Source organism: Podarcis melisellensis (assembly GCF_964234715.1).
Source record: "Podarcis melisellensis genome assembly, chromosome: 10".
NCBI lineage: Eukaryota > Metazoa > Chordata > Lepidosauria > Squamata > Lacertidae > Podarcis > Podarcis melisellensis.
In genome coordinates this window covers 44,045,580-44,071,520 of record NC_138542.1, presented here as the reverse complement: position 1 = coordinate 44,071,520, position 25,941 = coordinate 44,045,580, and the positions used below count along the sequence as shown (strand labels likewise).

General features: G+C 42.7%; 1 protein-coding gene and 1 long non-coding RNA gene across 17 annotated transcripts in view; one reads left to right on the top strand and one right to left on the bottom strand.

The window, feature by feature from the left end:
* GRIN2B (glutamate ionotropic receptor NMDA type subunit 2B) overlaps positions 1 to 25,941 on the top strand; it is a 284,672-nt gene that overhangs the window by 63,281 nt on the left and 195,450 nt on the right. The window lies entirely within an intron of this gene.
* Positions 4,769 to 25,941, bottom strand: part of LOC309379451 — a 59,334-nt gene continuing 38,161 nt past the window's right edge. Inside the window, exons 3-4 of one of the 3 annotated variants that reach the window (XR_014172497.1) lie at positions 9,441 to 9,606; positions 4,769 to 4,894 (exon numbers count right to left, since the gene is read on the bottom strand). This is a non-coding gene — a long non-coding RNA (uncharacterized lncRNA). Of the gene's footprint in view, positions 4,895 to 9,440; positions 9,607 to 13,142; positions 13,420 to 25,941 lie in introns of those variants that run through there. The other 2 variants (XR_014172498.1, XR_014172499.1) reach the window with 2 other exon arrangements.

The following is a 25,941-nucleotide window of genomic DNA, read 5'->3' as shown; positions in this document are numbered from 1 at the left end:
TGTGAATAGCATGTTGGTTATTTTTAGAGAAGTAATTAATTCTAAGGGGGGAGGGGGGAACTCGCCCCAAACTTTCTGTTTTTCTCTCTGTGCCTGTATCTACATAGGGACTTAGCTGCCATTCCAAGCCACTCTGTAAATAGAAAAAACCTTTAACAGGGTATGTAGTGAAACTTAATACAGTTGCAAGCAATCTCACAAATATGATACAAAAATGGATCTCTGCATTGACTAACACTACGGCTCCAGCCTCATTTTCATGTCCCAAGTGAGAAGCAGAGTGAGAAGTAATTAGAGAAAAGAAAAAATGGGTAAAGGAGGTTTCCCTTTAAATCTAAAAAAAGAAACCCCAAAAGCTTCAGTCTCATTCAGTGATATGCCCTTGGTGTTGTGAGTGCTCGGCACTGCTTCTCACAAGTGCTGATGCATAATTCAACTTTAATTTTTAGTGATGTGGTTGGTATACTGGGGGGTGGGTGAGCTCTCTTTGGGGAAGGGGTGCACACACCATGTGTTTAAAGCAGGCTAGGCCATAGACCCATTTGCTAGCTAACAAATGTTATTAGGAGGGGGAAAGAAACTTGGTACTTCCTTTTAGTAAAGCAGAGAGGGAGAGTGAAAATGTGAAAATGCTTTTATTGCAAATGTGAAATATCATATTTTTATCTTTTCTATAAATGTATCCACAAACCTGGATACCTTAAATTAATATTGTGGTTCTGAGTTAAAATGGTTGATCGGGTTTGTGCAATAGGTTGTTGAAATCTAACTATTCATTTATGTGCAGTATACGTATTATAGTAATTCTAGCAGTGCACTTAAGAGGGCACCTACAGATCGCTAAGTAAAGGATCTGATAACAGACACACAATCATACCTGGTATTTTTAAAAGTGACAGGAATATAATCTGGAGGGGATAACTGGCTAAAGTATTTATGCTTTTAATTTATTAACAGTTTGTGATTTTTAAAAATACACATAGGGATCAAGCCCACAAAATATTTTGAAGATTATTTGTTAACAAATAATCAAGTGTTCAGAAGTCTGCTCAGTAAACTGACTAATTGGCTATAGACTTGTCATCCTACTTCGTTAATGTTGTATTTTCAGTTAAAGTTATTAGACTGCTGCCTTCCTAAATGATTGGGCCACTATAGGTGCTTAAGGATGTTATGAGTTTGAGTAACTGAATTAAAAACAGAATAAGTGAACCAGGAAGATAGAAAGGCACAAATCATACAAAAATATATATTAACAATTAGGTAGATTAATGGTTAAAAGTCCCTAGATAGAAAGCAGAATTAATTATATTCTGTGGCCTAACTGCAAGCATTGCAAAGCAAAGCAGAGCAGTCATGCTTACAAATTAAATTTAGTGAGGACATCTTTGATTTTAAAATGAGGCCCTGCAATGTAAAGTGTCATCAGTAATAGTATGTTATATCTGCACTATTTAATGAGCATGCTTATATCAAGAACAGATTAAAATTTCTAGCAATCTAGGAGGCTATCCACTTTAAAGAACTTAACATGGATTATATAATTCTCTATCTTAATACTATGGTTTTATATCTAGTGTTGGATAGGCGGTGGCCATCATAATGCTAAGTAGCATTCCTGTCCATAGATTTTGTAAAAATATTGATTGCGTTTCCACCTGCATCATTCATCTTAGATGTCCAAAAACAGACAGACTGAAGTTAGCGTTGGTATACCAGGAAAATTCTGCATATGTTCATCATCTCTAAACATTCCAAAAAACATTGTCATGCCCCCCGCCACTTAATGGATCCAATTGGCTTCCAGAGAGTGGTAGGGGATGCTCTATCCCAAGTTGATGGCCTTTCAGCTGATTCCCTGGTGGCCCGCTGGAATGCGGAGTTAACCAGGGCTATTGACTGTCTGGCTCCGAAGCGCCCTCTCCGACTGCATGGAGCCCGGACAGCCCCGTGGTTTTCCCCGGAGCTGAGGGTGATGAAACAATCGTTGAGACGGCTAGAGCGCCGGTGGCGGAAAACTCATTCTGAATCAGACCGGACACGGGTTAGAGCTCAACGTCGAGCCTACCAAGTGGCAATGGCGACGGCGAAGAGGGCCTTCTTCGCCGCCTCCATTGCATCTGCAGAAAACAGCAGCAGGAGACTTTTTCAGGTGGTTCGCAATCTATCAGAACCACCTGTACCACCGGGGCCTGGTAGGGACCCCAAGATCTCCTGCAATGCTTTTGCAAAGTTTTTTGCAGATAAAATCGCTCAGATTCAGAAGGAGGTAGACTCCACCGTGGGAGCAGGGCCAGGGCTGGAGAGTGCTAGAGTTCTGTCTGGTCCTGTTACATGGGATCAATTCCAATCTGTTACCTCCGAGGATGTGGACAGGCTGCTTGGACGAGTGAAACCGACCACCTGTCTCCTTGATCCTTGCCCATCCTGGCTGATAAAAGCGAGCCGGGAAGGGCTGGGTGATGGGCTCTGCGGGGTGGTGAATGCTTCCCTCTGTGAGGGAGCCTTCCCAGACCCGCTGAAAGAGGCGGTCATTAAACCGCTTCTTAAAAAAACATCTTTAGACCCGACCAATTTGGCCAACTATCGCCCAGTCTCAAATCTGCCATTCTTGGGCAAGGTGATTGAGCGGGTGGTTGCTGAACAACTCCAAGCACGCCTGGAGGAAACGGACCATTTGGATCCCTTCCAATCGGGATTCAGGCCTCACCATGGGACTGAAACTGCCTTGGTCGCGCTGGTTGATGATCTCCGGCGGGCTAGGGACAAAGGTGAGAGCTGTTTCCTAGTTCTGCTGGATCTCTCAGCGGCCTTTGACACCATCGACCATAACATCCTTCTGGACCGTCTAGAGGGGTTGGGAGCTGGGGGCACTGTTATTCAGTGGTTCCGCTCCTTCCTCCTGGGCCGTGTCCAGAAGGTGGTGGTGGGGGGTGAGTGTTCAGACCCCTGGGCTCTCACTTGTGGGGTGCCTCAGGGTTCTGTCCTCTCCCCCATGCTTTTTAATATCTATATGAAGCCGCTGGGAGAGATCATCAGGGGGTTTGGACTGGGTGTTCATCAGTATGCAGATGACACCCAGCTCTACCTCTCCTTTAAATCAGAACCAGTGAAGGCGGTGAAGGTCCTGTGTGAGTGCCTGGAGGCGGTTGGAGGTTGGATGGCGGCTAACAGATTGAGGTTGAATCCTGACAAGACAGAAGTACTGTTTTTGGGGGACAGGAGGCGGGCAGGTGTGGAGGATTCCCTGGTCCTGAATGGGGTAACTGTGCCCCTGAAGGACCAGGTGCGCAGCCTGGGAGTCATTTTGGACTCACAGCTGTCCATGGAGGCGCAGATTAACTCTGTGTCCAGGGCAGCTGTCTACCAGCTCCACCTGGTACGCAGGCTTAGACCCTACCTCCCCGCAGACTGTCTCGCCAGAGTGGTGCATGCTCTAGTTATCTCCCGCTTGGACTACTGCAATGCACTCTACGTGGGGCTACCTTTGAAGGTGACCCGGAAACTGCAATTAATCCAGAATGCGGCAGCTAGACTGGTAACTGGGAGTGGCCGCCGGGACCACATAACACCGGTTCTGAGAGATCTGCATTGGCTCCCAGTACGTTTCCGAGCACAATTCAAAGTGTTGGTGCTGACCTTTAAAGCCCTAAACGGCCTCGGTCCTGTATACCTGAAGGAGCGTCTCCACCCCCATCGTTCAGCCCCGACACTGAGATCCAGCGCCGAGGGCCTTCTGGCGGTTCCCTCATTGCGAGAAGTGAGGTTACAGGGAACCAGACAGAGGGCCTTCTCGGTAGTGGCGCCCGCCCTGTGGAACGCCCTCCCATCAGATGTCAAAGAGATAAAGAATTACCTGACGTTCAGAAGACATCTTAAGGCAGCCCTGTTTAGGGATGTTTTTAATATGTAATGCTGTATTGTTTTTAATACTGATTGGGAGCCGCCCAGAGTGGCTGGGGAAACTCAGCCAGATGGGCGGGGTATAAATAATAAATTATTATTATTATTATTATTATTATTGGGTTCTTCCCAAATGGCTTACCTTCTGAAAGGGACTCTGAGGGTCTTCTAGTGAAACCGCTGTAATGCAGTAAACTCATACATGACAGATGTCTACTGTCATGGGACAAATCATTCCATGACAAAACAATTTTGTATTAAAATGAATACTAGAGTATAGGCCAGTGCTCCTAACCTGTAGTAGAACCGGAGTTGCATCAGCAGTTGTATCCATCTGAAGTATAAATGGTGCTGCTGTGTAAAACCCAAAGTCTGAGATTAGAGTACTGCAAGCTAAATAAAGAGTTATTTAATCTCTGTATTTTACTCTAATGGCAAAAAAGCAGTTCTTGGGTCAGACGTTTGGTAGGATGTAGAGAAGAAATACAGGGATTTCATGGAAGACACAGCACAGTGGACCATTCATTAGTGATGAAGTCCAAGCACTGGAACATTTCTAGTTCCCAGATAACAATGCAGGAATACACAGTACAACAGCCATTGGTCTTTTATTTGTTTATTTTACAGTATTTCTTTATTCATAGTTTTGGGACTTAGATTATATTTTAAGTTTTTAGATTATATTTTATTGTTGTTTTGGCCTTCCAGTCATGACTTAGTAATGCAGAATGGAGGATTTTATTTTTTTCTTGGCAAGACCATTATTTTTAATAGCATTTTTTTTTTTTGCTCCATCGTTTCTCCACCCTTGACCTTGCTTAATAGAAGATTCCCCCGGAACTCAATGGTAGCAATGACAACAAAGCAGCATTAGTGATTTATTGGGAGACTGGATGCAATGGATCTCTCTCTGTTTTCCGGTATGTTGGCCAAGCTTGAAAGAGGAGATGTGTGCACAGTAGATGATTCTGCAAGGATCTGAGACCCAGATCTGCCAGGGAGGAAAAATATTCAATACATTTTTGGCTTTCTGGTGTATCCTGGGTTGTTCCATGTTAACCATGGACATAAACATCATAATTTAAAAAAATAATTCAAAACATGTTTCTCTAAATATAAAACAAAGGTTGATGTGAATTGATGGCAGTTTTAGAAATAATATGCCCCAAAGTACCATGACTATCCTTCCTCCCATTTGTGACATTTTTAAAGAAACACTGATCACAAAAATTTAGGGCAATAGGATGCAACAAACAAAAACAATTGCATTTGTGCCAATTACTGAGTAGGTGTCTCATTTGCACTTCAGATCTTCGCATTTCTGCTTTTTTAAATGTAGCCAGTTTTAAAAGTCATATAGCTGAACACAATGAAGACACTGAATTCATTTCAGATGATTATTAGAATTCAGGATCCATTTAAAGATGTACATAAATATGAGCTGATTTGAAAATTAACTATAAACGATTGGAGCGCAAAACATTTTGTTACCCTTGCCCAGATGGATGCTGAAATTTGAGATGCAACAAATTAGCTGGGAAGGTTGGCTCCCCAGGTAAAATACTCACTGGCTTCCCAGCAATATCTAATAATAATAATAATAATAATAATTTTTATTTATACCCCGCCCTCCCCAGCCAAGGCCGGGCTCAGAGCGGCTAGTCCCAACATTGCATTGATACAGTAAATAACAGCAGCTTCTCCATCAGATTAAATATTTAGGAATGATAGGTAGTGGCATGGTACTCCTGACAGTATCCTTTACACATTAGGTGCTTTCAATGCTTTGGAAGTATTTAGCCACAGTCTGAAAAGTAACTGCACCTTTCTAACATTGGACCATCCCTCTCTTATTACTTTCTCTCCAGACCAGAGATTGCTTTTATCCCACTTAACTATTCTTCTGTTCTTCTTGGCGGCTTATCCATGTGCATGTCATGCATTAACCAGTTTGCCACATGTTCAAACTAAACCTAGACTGACGAGAGTGCAGTGGAAGAGCAGCAAATGCTAGTTGCATGTTAATGGACCCGACTGAGAAGCAAAAGTAAAGCACTATCAACTACGGAGAACAGAACTCCTGAAGCGCATTTCCTTTCCTTTCCTTTCCTTTCCTTTCCTTTCCTTTCCTTTCCTTTCCTTTCCTCTCCTCTCCTCTCCTCTCCTCTCCTCTCCTCTCCTCTCCTCTCCTCTCCTCTCCTCTCCTCTCCTCTCCTCTCCTCTCCTCTCCTCTCCTCTCCTCTCCTCTCCTCTCCTCTCCTCTCCTCTCCTCTCCTCTCCTCTCCTCTCCTCTCCTCTTTGTGTGGAGGCATTTGCTCAGCAGTTTCCTTCCAGGGTGTGCCACTCAGGTATTCTCAGGTAATGAATGAAGGCACAACCAAACATATATTCTTTTAAGTTTGAAATTTCTGTCAAAAGAGAAGCATGTGACTGAGTTTTATCACAGATGTATGTACCTATTCATCGCCCCTTTGACTGTGTGAGCTAGTTGCCAGCGAATTCAGTTTAACCTGTTTCTATGCAACTTACTGCCTTAGGGTATGTACAGATGTACATAATTTTAGCAATGACGCTACTGTAGAAATGTGCTCACTACATTTTTAGACAGATGTATAACCTTTTCCTTTGGATCAAGTTCAGCAGAACCCTGTTTTACCTTATTGGAACAGAAATATAGAGCTGATTGGCCAGCTCTGTGACCATTCAATAGCATTTCCCAACTACCCTTGGAACAGTGTGACATTTGAAACAAAGGGATTTTATTTTATTTTATAAACAACAGCAACAACAAAGTGCTAAACAAACATTTGAATGAATAAGCATGTGAAGCCCATAAATGAAATTAAATAGACAATCCAACTAGAGCAAGGGTAAAAAGGAAGAACTCACTCACAGCCACTTGCATTTGCAAGTACTGGTACATTGGTATGCATCTTTGATTACATCCATGGCAAGAAGATTATTTGACAATGTGGCTGCAGATGTATGGAAAATGTTTCACATGAAAGTTTTGGTCCCCACATAGTGGCTACTGCAGCTGCAAAGGAAGCTCAAATAGCACACATGTATGTAGAATATAGGGAGCAATAATCAGGGCCAGGGTTAATGTCCCTCACTGCCACATAACAGTTTCTCTTGCATATTACGTTGCATTGCCGAAGCTGCTGAAATCTACAGCAGTTGCCTTTAATGACTGTGGCAACTGAATGCAGAATACCAATATATTCAGAAGAGAAAGAAGTTGCTATTACTGGTGATGAGTCTATGTTATGTGCCCACCATTGAAGATCATGCTTCAAATTGATCAGTCTTTAAATTAATTTTGTTCGACTCCTTAAATGCCATGGCCTTTTTAGTTGGCTTTCCATTGTTAAATTGCTTGACAGCAGAGACTGGAATATTTAGGCAAATGGGGCACTACTCCATCAATCTCAGTGTGCCCTCAGCCATCCCAATCTGCCTGCGGTCCAAGAGTGGCTGTCACTTTGCTCCTCGGTCTCAGTGATGTCCTCCTAGTACTCAATGGATAGGAGGACAGAAACAAAACTAGAACTAGTTGGCTGTGCCTGCCATTGGTGCTAGCCCCACCTACTGTTGGCTTTCTGCCCTATCCTATGCACAGTAGCCAGTACTGATGTTGTCCCATATCTTCTTGATCCCCTCTGTTTCCATAAGTGCTACTTATGATAGCAAAATGATTTCATTTGGCTATGTATGATTGTTGTTGGCATCCATTTGTCTTGAGAGACAATGAAGTGAGCCTCTGGGGGTGAAGTCAAACTGCTGTGTTAGTGGCATCGAAGTGACCTCACCAGGATGCAAACCTGGGCAATGTGTATGGAGGTCCTGGGCTGCCCAGACAAGAAGACCCCCTTCTCAGCCATGCTGGTGAAGTTCAACAGAAAGTATAGCAATATGCTTGGCATCATCTTGTCAGAAGGAGGCACACAAGGCACCATCCAACCATCTTCAGGACTCCACTCCAGATTTGTGTAGGGTTTACTCCTTAGCTTTTGCTTCTCCCAAAGATATCCCACAAGGTAGCAGAGGTTTAGGATCAGAGTATTTCTTCTCCTAGATGGGCTACCTTCCCAAGTTGATGAGCCTCATCTGCTCCTCACTTCCCTCTACAGCATGTTCAGAAATGGCCTTCTTGAGCATTGGACCCACTATTGGTCTTGTCTGTCCCATCTGCCAGAACATGTCTTCGCATGAAGGGGAAGTCCCATCAGCTTCCCTCACCTGGCTTAGCTGGCTAGTTGAAGCCGTTTCCCGGGGTGTGGCCGCTGTCACATGCTGACAGCTTCTGGGAGCTATGGGAGAGAGCTGAGTGCAGGGTGGGGACCAAAGGTGGAGAAACTACCCAGAAGGAGCATAATGTGTCCCCCAATGGAGGTATTACTTCTCCCCTAATACCCCATACACCCCACACCTATGTATGAGAACTTGTAATAATTATATATTCCAGTGGGGTGTTTGTTGGTAGAGGCTGGGCAGTTCACTCTTGGGGTAGTGAGTGGGTTTTGCCTCCACTACACTATTATCTCTAAATTACATACATATGGCCCTCATTTGGTGTAAGTATAGGGATACACTCAGGGACACTACTAGGAGAGATCTCGGCCTGCCCCTGCCTCAGTGCCAAGGAGAACAGTCAGACTGAAATGTATCTCAAATTGCTGCCTGTTTAGTTTGCTCTGTAGAACTCAATGATTGCTGTTGAGAATGGAGCCAGCTGTAATCTGCATAGTTTTGTGATAGCCACATACCATGACATGTCTATGCAGAAATCAACGTCAACCAGTTTTCAGGTTTCTGTGGGTTCACAACTGGCTGACCTTGATTTCTGCATGGACATGTTGAGAAATGTAGCCTTTGAATAACTCTACCAACATGGCATGAATAACTTTTGCCTTGATACTGTAAGTGGTGCCCTGCTGCATACAAATGCTAGTTATGTCACAGTTTCCATTCCTCTCTTTATTTCAGTTACCAGACCCGATTTGTCCTTATTTTAATTTACATTCACTGGATGTGAATACCAGTAGGCTTAGAGAAAACATCTAAAATATTTTTTTTAAGAATGGTGTGCTACACAGGAAGTACAGAATGAATTTAATTCAGAATGGAATAAAACAGTGTGGTGCATTTTACGATGGGTAATAACTAGTGATAGGCAAATGGGTATGATTTATATTTCATGGAATATAGGACTGGATTTCTGGGCTTGTTTCATGAGCACTACAGTGTTGGGTAATTCTTTTCCAAAAAGGATGCCCTTTCTACAGTAATTTGTCATAACTTGTTTATAGTGGTTCTCTTGTAAGTTTTGCCCTCCATCCCAAGATCTGCACCTGTCGACTTTCTTTCATCTTAACCTGTAGGTGACTGCTCCCTTTTCTGTCTTTTTAATGTAGATATTAACAACAGAGAAGCTGTGGGATTGACAGTTCTGACATTTGAAGCCCTTTATTTAGAGGACAAGAGCAGTATGGATGCATATTTCTATTTGCAGCCTCAATATGCTTCCCACTCACCTTGTGTGTGTGTTGCCTGGTCAGTCCTGAATTTGGTCAGAGCAGTAGCACAAGGGTACTGTCGTGTGTTTTGTAGTTTTGAGGCTGCATCAATTACCATAATATGCAGTGGAAATTGTGCAAAGGAAACCTACTTGCTTGTAGTGTTCGGTTTCAGTTGGGTAGCCTAAGGTCACAATCACACATATAAATGGTTAGATATACACCTAAAAAGGTAAATGGTGAATGCAAAAATATGTTTTCAAATACATTAATCATGCAGTTTCTTTCATAGAGCTGTTAAGGTGTGAATGTGAGGAGAGGTTCACAGGCTGATCTTCCACTGTCCCTCCCGTATGTTTTCCCCATTGGGGCAAAAAGCAGGCTTGGGTAAGCCCTCCACCTGCCAGTACTGTTCTCCTTTGTCTGAGTTGGATCCCCCTAGCTGCTTTTAAGAAAAAGTGTAAATATGTGGCAAGTGATATAGGGTAGAAAATGTTCCGCTTTTAGAAATGCATTATTTCATAAGGTTAATAACATACTTAATAAAAACATGTAAGATTGTTCAACTTGAATGGATACAATACCAGACAAATCTAAAATCAAAAGTTGCACTTATCCTTTTGCAGGTAATTATCCCTATATATATATATATATATATATATATATATATATATATATATGCTTTCGTAGATTTTCACGGGTACAGGAATGCAGGTTTGGGGGGCCTCGGGTGTCTTCCCGTGTAAAAGTTGGGGTGTCTAGGCGTCGCCTAGACACCCCAACTTTTACACGGGAAGACACCCGAGGCCCCCCAAACCTGCATATATATATATATATATATATATATATATATATATATATATATATATATATATATATATAACTAGAATTTTCATTCTAATTTTGCCCTTAGGTTTGTTGCCACATAAAGTGTGAAGCAATTTTCGTTAGAGATGTTAGCGTAAATAGGAGCTTCAATTTTTTGTTTTAGCAGTTTGTATTTTTATTTTGAAAGGACTTGTATCTGCATGCGTGTGGCCAATACTGGCAATTTACAATAGAACTTTGTAAGGACCTTACTTGAAAAGAAGCTGACCAGTAGTCTTCACCCTTTGCATTTGTAATAGGATAAGGCAGTGGTGACTGGTGCTGCTCAACAGTGTCTTCAGTTCTGCTTTCCTCCCCTCCACTGCCTATCTTGTCCCTTTCATGTAAGGGTCCCTCAGCTTCCCTCTTTCTAATATTCTGTTTTTTGTTTTGTTTTTGTTTGTTTGTTTTGGTAATCACCAGATTATTCAAGTCCAGGAATGGTCAATGGATGGATTATTATTTTGCATTTCCTGGGAGGCATTGTACATTTTCCTCTTGATACTAATGTGATAGTCTTTTAGGTTGCTTTGTACAGTACAACCAGTGGAGAATGGGCAGAGGAATAATAAACCGTAAGGGTTGATTTTAGGAAGATTTTAAAAGCAAGATTTTATAAGATGGTACTTTTTCACTGTAATCACAAGGGATTGTAAGGCGGGGGAACATTTTCTTCATGTCATCTGTATAATTTCTTTTTTACATTGGCATAGGAATACTTTATTGTAAGTGAAGTCAGGTCTCTAGAATTGCACCAAGCGGTCCCATCTAAAAGTGGATCAGGGCCAATAAGGGTTGAAGCTTCCTTCTGAAAAGAATGGGAAAGCTGAGCATGCTTGCTGTGTGTGTGTGTGTGTGTGTGTGTGTGTGTGTGTGAAAGAGACAAAGAAAGAAAAATGTGGATGCACATCTTTGTACGTGTCTGAAGGCAGGCAGAAGGGAGTGAATAAAGTAGGTACATTACTAGGAGAGATGACTGGAGCGGAGAGCATAAATGAGCTTGACAGGCAGCTCAATTTCTCTCTCTGGAGAAAAGGAAAAGGGAGGGTGCCTGATAGAACAATACAAGAAGGCAGCATTGGCCAGCTGAATCTGCACTTTCATGTCACTCCTTTGAACGCATTCTGCCTCTCCCTTGCCACTCCCTTTTCCCAATGTGCTGCTGTCACTGGCCATTGTGGCTTTGTGTCTTTCTCTGTGTGTGGCTTTATAAAAAGGGCATTGCTCTGTACCATGGGAGAGGCTAGCAAATGCCACACCATCCTTTTGAAGCTGGCTGTGCCTTCTAATTGCCACCCAGAGTAGACCTTGGAAAGAGGAATGAGCCTTGAATTGTCATGCAATCACAGGTACAGCATGGTCCAGTGCATAGCCCTAACTTGTAGTGAAAATATATCATATCCAGCAGCTTGACAACTTCTCTTCACTGATCATTATAACTAAAGGACTGAGGAAGAGACTGGGGAGTGGAAAGAGAAGAAAGGGAAGTGATGAGAAAGTGTGCAAGAGGGAAAATTGAAGATAAATGGAGGGAAAGGAAGATGGGAAGAGATTAGAAAGACTGCAGAGAACACAAATTAAGCAGTTTTTACTGAATCAGTCTTAGAGAATCATTTTTTTTTAAAAAAATTAAATGGGCTAACAGGTTTTAAAAGGAGTGGTGCCCTAATCAGATGCATATTTTTCACATATGCATTACAAAGATGTCTGCAAATGTGACACAACGGCTGGCAACACCAATCCTTCCATGTGGGAATCCCTTGCAGATGACAGCAGTGCTGGGAGACAGGCAGTCAAGTCGTGTATCCATAGAAGTGACCAGAGGAGAAATGACCGCTGGGAGGAACAGAGAGGGAAGAAATGCCATGGTGCATCTGCAGCAGTACAACTGGATATCTTTATCGGCTTCTGCTGCAACAAAACACGTCTCACATACACATCAGTCTCTACGGCCACAGCAAGAACTGCAACTGTAGAGCTTGACCTCACCCCCAAAGGCACACTCCTCCATTGTCCCCCAAGGCATACAGATAATCAACAACAACAAAGCTTTCCCATATATTGGGAAGAGCCTGTATTCATGCAGTAGTTTCATAGCAGGAGACATGACTACCCCTGCAGCAAGAGAGGCCTCTTTCTTTTATCCCAATCTGCCCTGTATGAGGGTCATGGCATAAAGAACAGAATTGTTTTATTAGTTCTGGGGAAGGTTGCCACTACAGTGGTACCTCCAGTTACGAACTTAATTCATTCCGGAGGTCTGTTTGTAACCAGAAACCATTCTTAACATGAGGCTTGCTTTTGCTAATGGCGCCTCCTGCTGCTGCCATGCCGCCGACGCGCGACTTCCGCTCACATCCCAGGGCGAAATTTGCAACAAGGGGCATCTATTTCCAGGTTAGCGGAGCTCGTAATCCAAAGCATTCGTAATTTTAAAGTCGTTCACAGCTTGGACTCCTCCTCCATCCGAGCACATGATAAAGCAGCCATCATATTCTAAACAATGTAGTCTATATCGTTTTCTTTCGCAGGGAGAAAAATGGCACATATTAAGGGATGGAGGAGTAGGAGAGCTGATATGGTGACCAGGTTCATTCCTGGTATGCCCAAGATGGCTGCTGGACAAGTTTTCTATCATGACATCAGCACCCATAATTTGCTAACATCCTTGGGAGGCCCCAGAGGTTCAGGGCCCTAGGATTATATTCTAAAGTCTGACCCTGACTGGAGCAATCAATGAGCCATGGGATGGCCTCAGGGTGTGATCACTGTTCATACCTCTGAGATTCAACATGGTGTGGGTTTTTCATTCTCCTGTTCCTCGCATAACTGATCAACAGCGAAAAGGAAATACATGGTGCAATGGTATCCTATTGCACCCCTTCTTGTGCTATACATTGCTGGGAAGAAAGAAATACAGAGTGGTGGCAGCTTCACGTTTGTTGTAACGTCTTGTTCTGCCCTCAGTTTGCTCCATTATAGAGTGGCAGCTGCTGTAAATGAGTCCTGCCGAGTCCGGGTGGATTGTCCCCCCACCAACCACCTGGCAGTAAGAAGCAGGATTACATTGCTTCCTACTTATCCAAAGGCACGGTCCTCCTGGCATATGCATGGCAGTTCCAGTTTGGCCCTGCAAGACAAAACAGAGGAAAGAGCATGCTTTCCAAGTTGCTATCTCTTGGTATTTATGCACCAGAGCTGGGCAGTGTCACAGTGACCTGCTGTTTCACTTAATGGCTTTTGTGTGTGTGTTAATTTTGCTCCAGCAGGTCAGTTGCTACGTGCCAGCTCATATAACCCAGACAGGACTAACCCCATCCGTAATGGTTTGGCACTTGTCTTAATTCTCTCTGGCTTGTCATCTGAAAGACCAAATAAAACTAGCTTACAAGAAAAGGTTAAGAGAACTAATCATCTTTGGTTTGGCAAAAAGATGGCTGTATGTGTGGCTTGATATGACAATCACAGATAGGTATTTTGAAGGACAGAATCAACATATGGTGAAATGAATTGTTTAAGCTAAACTACAGGAGCGTAATTAATATAATAGGATAAATCTGAGAGCCAGAATTTTTTTAGTCCGAATTATCAGACAACAGTTCCTAAGGGTGTGCTTTATTAGAATGTGGGATAATCTTCTAATGGCAGCAGCCCTACTGCTTGAATCATTTTAGAGTATAACTAGTGAGGGAATATTCTATGGAGAACAATCTTGAAATTGACCAGGGGAAAAATGAGATTATCAAATGGAGGCATTTCATTTATAATTTCTGTGACACAAGCAGTGCTTTTCTCTTCAAATCCCTGGAAGCTGCTGCCAAAACATCTATTTTCCTATGTGTAAATTACATACATGGGATAGGCTTGAAAGGAAGGATTAACTTTGGTTCTGTTACTATATAAATTATCCATGAGAAAATATGCATTCTTCTTAGCATCTCTCTCTCTCTCTCTCTCTCTCTCTCTCTCTCTCTCTCTCTCTCTCTCTCTCTCTCTCTCTCTGGAGTGGCAACAAAGGGAAAGAGATACATGAAGCTGTAGAGAGAATATGAAACTTTGCAGAATTTTTAGGGCTTGCCTAGTATACTACCTAGTGACTAAATGAAGTAAAGAGCCAAAGACATTGTAGTGTTTAGGACACAGAGAAGCTGGCTGTGGTGCTGGCACGGACTGCCCATGTTTATTTACAATGGCATTTTGATTTTGCAACACTGAGCTATGGTCATGTGGGCTAGCACAGTTTCTACTAATTTATTTATTCCATTCATTCATTCTAGCATTTCAGAGCAAAACCCTCCCTGGAAGCAGATACCATAAAACGAAAATAAAACAATTCTTTACAAAATATATAAAACAATTAAATAAAAAAACAACAGCAGACTAAAATAATATACATAGAGCCTAAGCCTCTGAAAGCCTCATGATTTTAAAGGAATGTTTGGGTATTATTTACAGGATAGATTAACTGATAACAGAAACATAACTAATGCCCACCCACCCACCATCTTCTCTCTCTCTCTCTCTCTCTTTCTCATGCATGCACTGGACACACATGCACGAGAGAGAGAGAGAGAGAGAGAGAGAGAGAGAGAGATTCTAACTTGTATGGTAGAACATCATACTTTTAGTAGCCTGTGCTATCCCTGCAAACAGATAAGTAGGTCTAAGATGGACAAGCATTGACAAGAAACAGGTACGGGCTAAAGATAAGTCAGGACTCTGACAACCTGACAAGTTGCAAGAATAAGGTGTGACAAGTGCACATGGATGGGTAACTAGCCTCATCTGAAATGCCATGCAGATTCTTCCACATCTACCTGTGCAGCTAGAGAATAGGTTTGCTGTAGCCTTATGGACTTGGAGGCTACACTTCTTGCTGCATTAGCCCCACTGGCTTTAAAAATAAAAAAGGAGGCGGGGAGAGACAGCTTTTTCTGAACCAACCAATGACAAAAAGGGGAGATTCAAACCCTGTTTCCTGATCAAGTATCCCTGACCTCTTTAGCTTTTTGTCAGTCATGTAAAGGTTCTCCATGTTTTCCCCTCCAGAACTGGATCCACAGAGCTGCCTTCACACATTTGAGAGCCTTATTTGTCTTAGGTATGGAACATGAGAACAATTTTACTTTTTTTGGTCAATTGTTAAACTGTGTTTGTTTCATTCAACATATATGAGAGCAGGGGCCCAATCCTTTCTTGCTTGAAAACATTTGAAAATTCATATACATGCTTTGTACTTAGTTTCGCTTTAGTCTTGTAATAAGTGATCTTTACAATACAATCCCATCAAATGTCAGCTACTCTGTGATTCTCAGGGAGGTCACAGAGAAATTATCAGGAATTATGCAGCCACTGAAATAAATTGCAAACCTTTAGTTTGTTTCAGGAGGGCCATTTATCAATCTTGTAACTCAGCACTGGTAGATAAGACAAAGCAATATAGTGTTCTACCTAACCTTCAGTCACTTTGGGTCTGACTTGAAAATCGAGTCAGGTTTTCTGGCCCAAGCCCTTTGGTAATTAAAAGTGTATGTAGTTGTAGAGGGGGAAAGAGGGAGATAAAATGAAATGAGAACTGATGAGTATAGGATTCAATCAAAATCTCAATCAAATTTCACATGTGGTGGATATGTGAACATATAAAGCCCTTCTGGCAGAAGACATTTACAGAAATAAGCTAAATTACGGGTCAGCATGTGGAATGCTCCTCAAGTTTGGGTTTAACTATTTTTAAAGAAGGGCAATCTGACCTTTCTTACAACAAACTAATTACTTTTCTTTTTGTAGCAGCACGCCTACTAGAGGCACAGAAATGGAAAGGATTGGAACGTCTGTGTGTATCTCATTGGAAACAGAATGTATGATCTATTGCTCTATCAGAAAAGAATAACAAAGAGATTACATGCATTGAATAATAGTAGATGATTTTGTTGACATTGTGTTTTCAACATGCTTTTATAAAATATAACCCTGAAGAATAGCAACCACCGAAATTACAGATTGGACTTGGGTGAACTTAATTAGCTTAATCTGTCCTGTAGGGGGTAAGTTGGGATTTTGTTTTGGTATCTGTTTCCTTTTTTTGTAATTGTTGTTATATATTGGAAATCAATAAAACTAAATTTATTTATTTATTAAAAAAGAAAGAAACTGGCGAAAAGGCTGATTCAGAAGAGAAGAGAGTCAAAGTAGATCCAGCATATTTCAGCTGATACTTTATACTGAGCCAGCACTGTGGGTATATCAGAGTCTGAAGCCATCAAGCAGGCAGGGTTCAGAAGCCTGCTACTCTACCAAAAAGCTGGTCTAATAAAAGATTTCATATGTCAGATTCTTGAATCCTGGATCCTTTGAGATGTGTGGATATTTGCCAGGCTTTCATCCACACAGACAAGGGAGATGAAGGGAGGGAAGAAGAAATGTTGCATTAAAGAACAGCTAAAATTAGCTAAATTGTACCACCCTCTTTCTAAAATTGAGGAACAGCTTGTGGGAGAATGCTCTCTAGTCCTCCAGAATGAACCATTTTAATTCCTGCTCTGAAGGGATCTTGCCCTTGCCACACTGTGTGTCAGGTTTGGTTACTTGCTTATAGATGTCAGTAGCCTCTGCTGCCTTGGCTCCTCACTGACTGAGTGTATTCTTATTCTTTATTATTATTAGTTTCAGTTATCAGTGCCCAAAGTGAACATGGCATTTTACAGACAAATAAAATATGTCAGGAATTTATCCCAAATAGCCTTCTATCTAAATGAAGCATTGCACTCTTACATGAACGACACGAACTTCTTGCATTTTTCTTTGTGTGGAACCCATTGCAGGGAGGTGGGGGCAGGCAGGCTGGTCCGTGATAAAACTACACATGATGGAGAAGATTATGGCAATAAAATATAAGTTTAATTTCCCCCCATGAGGCTTAGATTGCCGAAGAGTGAGGCAGACTTGAAAGAGCAGAATGATAATGATTTTCAGAGTGGTGGAGCTGATGGGGACTATCTAAGGAGTTATTTCACAGTTAGTCCGATATACCAGCTAAAGAAATTGAATTGTGTCTCCCAAACATAACTGCCCTGCTGAAAGTAACTCTGCCATTTAATTCAAACTGTTTACTCTCTCCATTTTATTCAACATGTGCCCATGCCATTATCCCATGCCTTCTGCTATCCCACCCCACTAATCTTATGTACCTGCAACTATCATATTGTAATGTCTGTTAAAACAACATAACAGCATCTGATCAACATTAGAAATGACTCCTCCAAACTTTGGAAGATCTGTTAGTCCTGCAGCATTACTAGAAGTTGCTATTGTCCCCCAGAATCATGATGGATCATGTGCAAGAGCAGTGGCAGACTTGGTACTATGGTGCCCCGTGCAAGGCCAAAATTTGGTTCCCCCAGTCCTTCCCAAAGGCAGGTAAGGATGCATTCAGCTTTTGGAAGGAGGTGTGAGGGCTTGTTAGGATTGAAGAAGAGGAGCCCATCCACCTCCTTCCAAAAGTACTAACTAGACATTGAATGAATGAATGAATGAATGAATGAATGAATTTATTACGGTCATAGACCAGAAAAAACATAAAAAACAACAATAGTTTACAAAGGGAATAATGGTGTCAATTAAAAATTGTAAAATTATACATAAAAGCAATACACATATGCACACACACACCCCCCCACACACATATATACACATATATGCACTACAGTATATGTATAGACTTAAAAAAATGGGGGGGCTTGTCCAGGGGTCAAGTCTTTTACTTTTTTACAGCTAATGCCCTCCGCTTGATCGCAGCCGCAGAAAATTTGGCCACTTTCAGTGTTACTTCTGGGTTTTTATCTCCTAGTAGGATTTTCAGCCGCTGAGATTCAGATCGACCTGGAAATTTCTGAACGATAGGGGAGATAAACAGTGACCTAATATCCCCGTAAAGGTCGCAGTGTAACAACACATGTGAAGCCGTTTCCACCTCTTTCAGACCACATGGGCAAACTCGTTCAGCATAGGGCAGTGTTTCCCAACCTTTTTTGGGCAAAGGCACACTTGTTTCATGAAAAAAATCTCGAGGCACACCACCATGCCAGATGGGGAAAGGTCACTTTTTACTTACGTAAAAAAAAATAAAAAAATAGTAACAGCATAGAAGGTAATGGTTATCTCTTTGATGTCTGATGGGAGGGCATTCCACAGGGCGGGCGCCACTACTGAGAAGGCCCTCTGCCTGGTTCCCTGTAACCTCACTTTTCACAGTGAGGGAATTGCCAGAAGGCCCTTGGCACTGGATCTCAGTGTCTGGGCTGAACGATGGTGGCGGAGACGCTACTTCAGGTATACTGGACCGAAACCGCTTAGGGCTTTAAAGGTCAGCACCAACACTTTGAATTGTGCTCGGAAAGGTACTGGGAGCCAATGTAGGTCTTTCAAGACTGTCGTTACGTGGTCTCGGCGGCAGGTAGCAGCGCTCACAGCTTACGGACTGCACCGTGTAACAGGTGTCTGGCCCAGCAGCCTAAGGCGGACAAGCCACTGAAACAGGCATTCAGAATCCATTCATTTCATAAAACCTGCAGGGCTCAATCTCTGTGTTTGTGTATGTGTGTGTTTCTGTTTTGCCCAAGGGTCTGGGGGTGGGAGAGAGCTCTTTAGCATGATGCTTTTAAAACAATTAAATTATCAACAAACAAACCTGATGATACGAATAGCAACGTCAGGTGCTACCGGGGGGGAGGGGGCCTACTCGGAAGTAAATACTGCGTCCAGGCGCAATTAGCGCTGATTTAAGGTGCACCAAGACTGCCTAAAAACCTCACCAAAGATATGCAACAAAGCGCTTCGTTGCAGAGGGGAGAGTTTGTGCACCGTGGAGGCTGGAGGGCTTCTATTCTACATGCGGGGGTTGGGGGGGCGAGGAAAATGTGCTCCGTGGGGAGGCGGGGAAGGCAAGAAAAGGAGCTGAGCTCTAACTATAGGCTCCCACGCTTGAGCACGCCCGACTCGGTGGGGCGGACCACCCTCTCTCCTGGAGGAGGAGGAGGAAGAGGAGGAGGAGATTCCCATCCACGGCGTGGCCTCCCGCGCTCCTGAATGGGAAATCTCTGCAGCCCAAGACTCTCCGCGAGGCAGCTCCTCCCTTCCTGCCTTGAGCCGCCGCCAGCCGCGCCCCCCTCCCCAGTTATCTGCTGTCTGCCAAGCCCCGCCCCTCTTCATTGTCCTCCCCTTCTGTTTATTCCCCTTCCTCCATCCCTCGCTTTTTTCCCTCTTTCCTTTTTTTAAAAAATATTTTCTCTTCCCCTTCTTTTTTCCCACCCTTTCTTTTTTCTCTTTCTCCCCCCCCCTCCCCGCCCTCCTGGGTTAAAGGATTTGAGCAATGGGTCTGGAGGTGGAGCTCGTCGGAGGATTAGCCTGGCTCGCCCGCCTCCCTCCCACGGCACACTAGGCAACGTCCGGCGGCACACTAGTGTGCCGCGGAACACCGGTTGGGAAACACTGGCATAGGGTGTGCCCTCGTATCTGCCCTTTAGTAAGGCAGATGGCAGTACATCAAATCTGGTACGGGTAAACGCCCGCCTGTATTTTGCGATTTGTAGATCCAGCAAATATGGTGTTAGATTAAACCCTTTTCCATAATCTTGGATAGCTGGATATTTATCTATCTTGCTCATATGGTCCTGAAGCTCTACATCTCCTATTCGCTGGCTCACCATCCTTTTAGCTTTTTCAAAACCTGAGGCTATAAGTTCTTGTGGGGAAAGCCCCAGGCCCTTCAATTTTTCATAAAGCACAATCTCCATTTAGACTGGAACGGGTCTAGTAGAGTCAATGGAGCCACTCCCACTGGGAAAAATATGAGTTTTAGCCAGAAGTGAATCTTCAGGATCCATATCCTGACATTAATAGGGAGTTGACCTACCTCCAGCCTGATGGCTGTGTTGGAGACACAGGTAGGTAACCCTAGTAGGGAGCGGTAAAATTTAGTTTGTACAGATTCCAGGGACTTGAGTTTTTGACAATTAAATATCTGGGTGCCATACATCAATTGTGGAAGTATTTTTGCAACAAAGACCTGGGAGGCAGCAGGAACATATTGACCTCCTTTTCTGTAAAAGAATCTTATGATAGCTCTGGAAGATCTTTGCGCATTTACAATGGAATTCTTAATCTGATGGCACCAAGATCCCTTCTCATCAAAAATTATTCCAAGATATCTAAAAGATGTTACTTGCTCAATAGGTTGGTTATTAATTTTCCATTTATGTCGGAGTTATAGACATTGGGAAGAAGGCATGAGTACTCTCGGACCCTGCCAGAGCCTCACACCTCCTTCCCAAACTCCAATGCCTTGCCTACCAGGCTTTGAGATGGTGCCCGCTCGCACAGCCCTAAATCTGCCCCTGGCAAGAATGTGCAACCTGCTGTTACTGCGTTCTGTGGGGAAGGAATGTTTTTTGTTTCAGGAGACCTCTCAGTACAGCTTATTAATCAGAAGCACTAAACAGCTATAACCTCCCAATCCTGCATTTTGTCAATTTATATAACCTAACCATGCTGGAAATTATTGCCAGTGAAAGAATATTAAATACAGACCTCTACCCCCCAGTAAAGACTTAGAAATAGGCCTGATAGGATTTTGGTATCTTGCATATGCACACATTGGCCTCAAAATCACGCCCCTTATTCTTAAATCATATCCAGTCATTATGTCACACAGATTTTAGAAAATGAACATTTCTATAAGAACAGGTTGTCTATGGTCATCTCCAGTGCTTTTTTCTGAGATTTTTTTTGGGGTACTCTCATTTTTCTACTCATATTGAAATACTGCCCTCAATGAGGCCAAACTTAGATTCATAAAATGTTTAGGGGTATGCGTACCCCTGCATCCCCCCAGAAAAAAGCACTGGTCATCTCCAAACTTAGGATCCAGAGCTCTCCAAATCTAGAACTGTGTTTTCCATAATGCTACATGCCATTAGTAATAGGCCTGTGCATTCTTACAGTTTTATTGATATTTGCATTACAGGTAACCTTTATAAAAGTACAGTGTTAAATAAAGTTCTCGTAGCATTTTGGTTTATTAGTTTGATATCCTGGCTAAATTCCAGCCTCAGTAATTCTGCTCACCAGAATTCTCCCTGCAGGTTCAATTGAAAAAGTTATTCTTCATTTCTTCCTGTGACATAAGTTCACAAAAGTAATTGTGGAATGTTTTATTGCTGTACTAAACCAAGCTACCTTCTATCACACAGAAAGCTGCATTTTAAGAGTGGAAGCTATGTCATTTGATAGGAAAGGAATAGTGAATAATAAATAGTTTTCCTAAATTGGTACTGTTGTGTTTTTGCGAATAGACATGTTTTGCATGAAGAAAACCAATTATTCAAATATATACTCAAGCCAAATTTAAACATATAACACTGTATATAAGCAAAACAGAGAATTTCCTTTCCAGTTTGCTGTTTCAGCTTGATTGTTTTGGCCAGGAAAAGATCAAGATGCCACTTCCAAGCTTTTTTTTTAAAGTGTCACATATCTAATTCTGCACAGATGCTGAGCCCCCCCCCCCCACTTGATGGGACACACGGGTACTTTGTACTCAGATATGAGGTGCCTGGTTACAATAAATAAAGTCAGAGGAAGGTATGCAACACATGGTAAATTCGTGTTGTTGGCTGCAACACAAAACTGGAGTAAATGCTTTCCTAAGTGGCTACAGAGTCTGCACACAGAGGCATTGGCACAGATCATGTGGCCCTTCAGAAAGTGCTGAACCCCTCCCACCTTACTGGCTGGAGCTGATGGAAGTTGTAGCCCGCCATCTGGAGGGCCACAGATTCCCTGCTCCTGGCATGAAATCGTAGAGCCCTGTTAATCAAGGCCCAACTCTTGATGCACAATGGACTTAGAACCAAAGAATTGCAGAGTTGGAAGGATCCCTGAGGGTCATCTAGCCCAACCTCCTGCAATGCAGGAATCTCAACTAAAGCATTTTGACAATTCTGGGAGAACAGCTGAGGTCCCTGCAGACTGGAGGTAGGCAAATGTTGTGCCCATATTCAAAATGGGATGGGGGGAGAAGACGCTGGTAGCTACTGACAAGTCAGCTTGATGTTGATACCAGGAAAGGTCCTAGAACACATAATTAAACTGTTGGTCTGTGAGCACTTAGAAAAGGATGCTGTGATTACTAAGACCAGGGGTCGGCAAGGTTTACCTAAACCGGTGCAGCACGTTTAACTAAACCGGCACAGCACGGTGAGGGGACTCGCTTCCGCAGTGCCAGAAATCGCATCTGCGCAGACACGATTTCTGGCACCGCAGAAGTGAGTCCCCGCGCCGCACTGCGCCGGTTTAGTGCAGCGTGCGGGGACTTGCCAAGCGGGTGGCTTGGTTTGGGGGCGGCTCATGGGCCGGTTAAATGACCCCTGTGGGCTGCTTGTGGCCCATGAGCCTTAGGTTGTCTACCCCTGACTAAGACCTACCGTGGGTTTCTCAAAAACATGTTGAGTTGCAAGCTTGGTGGATCAGGGGAACGTTGTGGACAAAATTGTTTTTTTTTTTTATTTCAGTAAGGCTTTTGGCAAAGTCCTCCATGATATTCTTGCAGAGAAGCTGTTAAAATGTGGACTGGATGAGGTAACTGTTAGGTGGATTTGTAGCTGGTTGACTATCCGAACCCAAAGAGTGCTCATGAATGGTTCCTCACCATCCTGGGAAAAGTGACAAGTGGGGTGCCGCAGGGTGAAGAATCATACCCTTAATTTCATGGCTGTGTTGGCTGACTTGAAAACATTGGTGGGCAGCTGAATTTTTCTTTTTAAAGAAAACTTCTAATAAAATTATTCATAACTTTGATTTAAACATATTAAACTGCCAGATAGATTTTTCCTGTTTCATATTGAAACTGTTATACCCTTAGGCTATTTCTACAAGTACCACAATATTTCTGGCTATAGATGTGGTTGAGTTATGGTTGCATTACAGATTTCCCTATTGTCCGTGTAAGTTCCTGGGCTGGTAGAATCTACCCTTTCTGCTTTAGAGAGTACTTCAATGTAGCTGCAGTGTGAAGAGATGACTGTCAAAGCTACTCACAGCATTGCAACTAGCCGTTGCATAACCAAGTGCAATACGCTAAGAATACTAAGGGGAGTCACAGGAGAATGGCAAAAAATAACATTAAATGTGTGAAAGAGCATGAGCGGTGTGCATTAATCAGCTGTCAGAGTAGTGAGGACTGCATTTCCCTTGTAAAAGAACTTAATTTACTGACTTGTAATTAGAGGGAATAGTCCTGCTACAATGAAGTTAGCTATTCATTTTGTTACGTTCTCAAAGTCTTCTTTCCCCCTCTTTATTAGCTTGTTCTATGAACAGAAGTCCAGAGCAATAAAAATCGATGGATATGTCATCCACTCATTTCTTTCAGCCTTTAAGTGGATTTGGATCCTTCTTTGAATTGTAATTATGCATTTGTTTGTTTTGTTTATTAATGACAGGACAATGTGTACAGCCCTGAGAATGACATGTTGAGGGTTACGGGTGAAGTGTGCGCACGTATATTTGCATTTGATTTCAGGAGTGTTAAACTATAGCAGTGTAAATGGTAATTAAACGATCAATGCATTACTGTATAAGCAAGATGCTTTATGAGTTCTGCTTTGAGCAAATGGAATTTTAAAAAGTTGTGTTCAGCTGCATCTAGGCCATGATGCCAAGCTGCTCTAGTGGCTCCACCCCTTCTGCCATTGGTAGAGCCTGGTTAGTGAAATACACAGGAGTTAATTTGCAGCAACATTCAGCCGCCATTGCCCAGCAGCTGGTCACAGTCGGGTGATAGATACATAGGCCAGATTAGGTGCATGCACATGTTGACCATTACTGATTCTGTCCAGTATGCTGCTTTTTTTCACTTCATGACCACTTCCTCTCAGTGTGTCTAAATGAGAGAAAATTTAAAAAAAAACCCACCATACTGAAACTGCTCTACCACCTTTTGTTAAGGAGAGGGGGAAGAGGAAGAGAAGGAAAACTGGAGTGGTGGAGGGTGGGAGAGGTGGGGGAAGAGCTGAGAAAGTGGCACAGAGAGGGGGAGGAAGGGGAGCAGAGGAGAGGGAGAGATGAACCAGGTAGCTCCACCTGCTCTTGGCTCTGCCCATTAATGGCTTTGCCCCCCTGGACTTTCTGTGGGTCAACTTCGTGAATTGAAAAGTTTCCTCACCTTGCACTGCAGTCCTAGCAGTTACTTTATTAGTTATAGATTGCCATCAATATAAATCCAGGAATTTGCTACTTTGGCTATTGACATTTATCTGGTTTGTAATGGAAATGAGTGACGATTTGGGTGTGGGTCATGAAGCAACAAATTCCAGAGGTTCCACTTGCATTCCTTCAATCAGCTTCTGGCATAGCAGAAGGACAAGAGCTGTTTTAGTGCGATGCAATGGAAATTCCGACACCTGGGATGCTTTGTTAAACACTGTAGATATAGAATTAGAGACTAGACCAGATCATAAATCTGAGAGGTATTTTTCAGTTATTTTAATTGGATGAGTAACATGAAACTCTAGTTTGTGCATATGACTAGACAATACTTCTGTTTTTGCTGATACTGACTGCATCTGCGTCCACAGGGCAAACCTCACTGCTATGATTTTCAGGCTGGTAAGACAATAGTAGCAACATGTACCTTACTGAGGAGCTCTGAGGATTAATTAGTTGCTGCTTGTAAAGTGCTTTGCAGATGAAAAGAGCTCAATGTTATTAAAACAAGACACACTAAAGTATCCTGTAGGGAGTCATCTGGCACTAGCAGGGTTGCACTGATGACCTCATAGGTCTTCTTCATCACTTCAGTGCTTAGAAAAAGAAGCCAACATTTCCAGGGAGTGAATCAAAATTATATCAGCAGCTCCATTAGCTTGAAGGCTTGGAGGTAACTGATCTTCCGCCTCGAGAGCAAAAGTAATCACCTGAAGATGCTAAGAAAGGAAGATACGGTACATAAGTGGCTGTGTTGCCTGCTGACTGATGTCTTCCTTCAAATAAAATTAGGATTGGCAAAAAGTTATCACTAGCAATTCTACAGCCTGAAATCTTGCATTTATCTTCACAAGGACTACATTATGGTCATGTAAATAATACTGGAACAAAAGATACTTCAGATTGACCTGGAGCGACTGTGTTAGCTGGAGGGAGGGAAGTCCTGCCTTCTTTCTCCGTTCCCCTTATCTTTAGAATCTTTTGCATAAAGACTGGTGGAAGGTTCTTTTACAAAACCGATTGGAAGTGGACACATATTTTGGCACAAACAAAGTGTAGATTCCAAACACGCTCATTTCAAGTGGATGAGGAGAGGACCCTGATGCTCTGTCACTGATGAACATGTAATTCTGGGTTAGAACAACAGTGTAATTATGTCTTGGGTATCCTCTCTTTTTTACCACTGTCATTTAATTCTTTTTCCTGCTCTTATTAAGCTTCCAGATATAGGCTAACATCAAAGAGCTTTCTCTAGTTCCCACTAAAGTTGAAGCAACAAGTCCAGTTAATGAGCTTTAAATTGAAATTGAGCAAGAGATTGGGGGAGTGGGGCAGAATTCAATGGTAGAGCACATATACTGCATGCAGAATGTCCTCTAGTTAACCTCTAGTT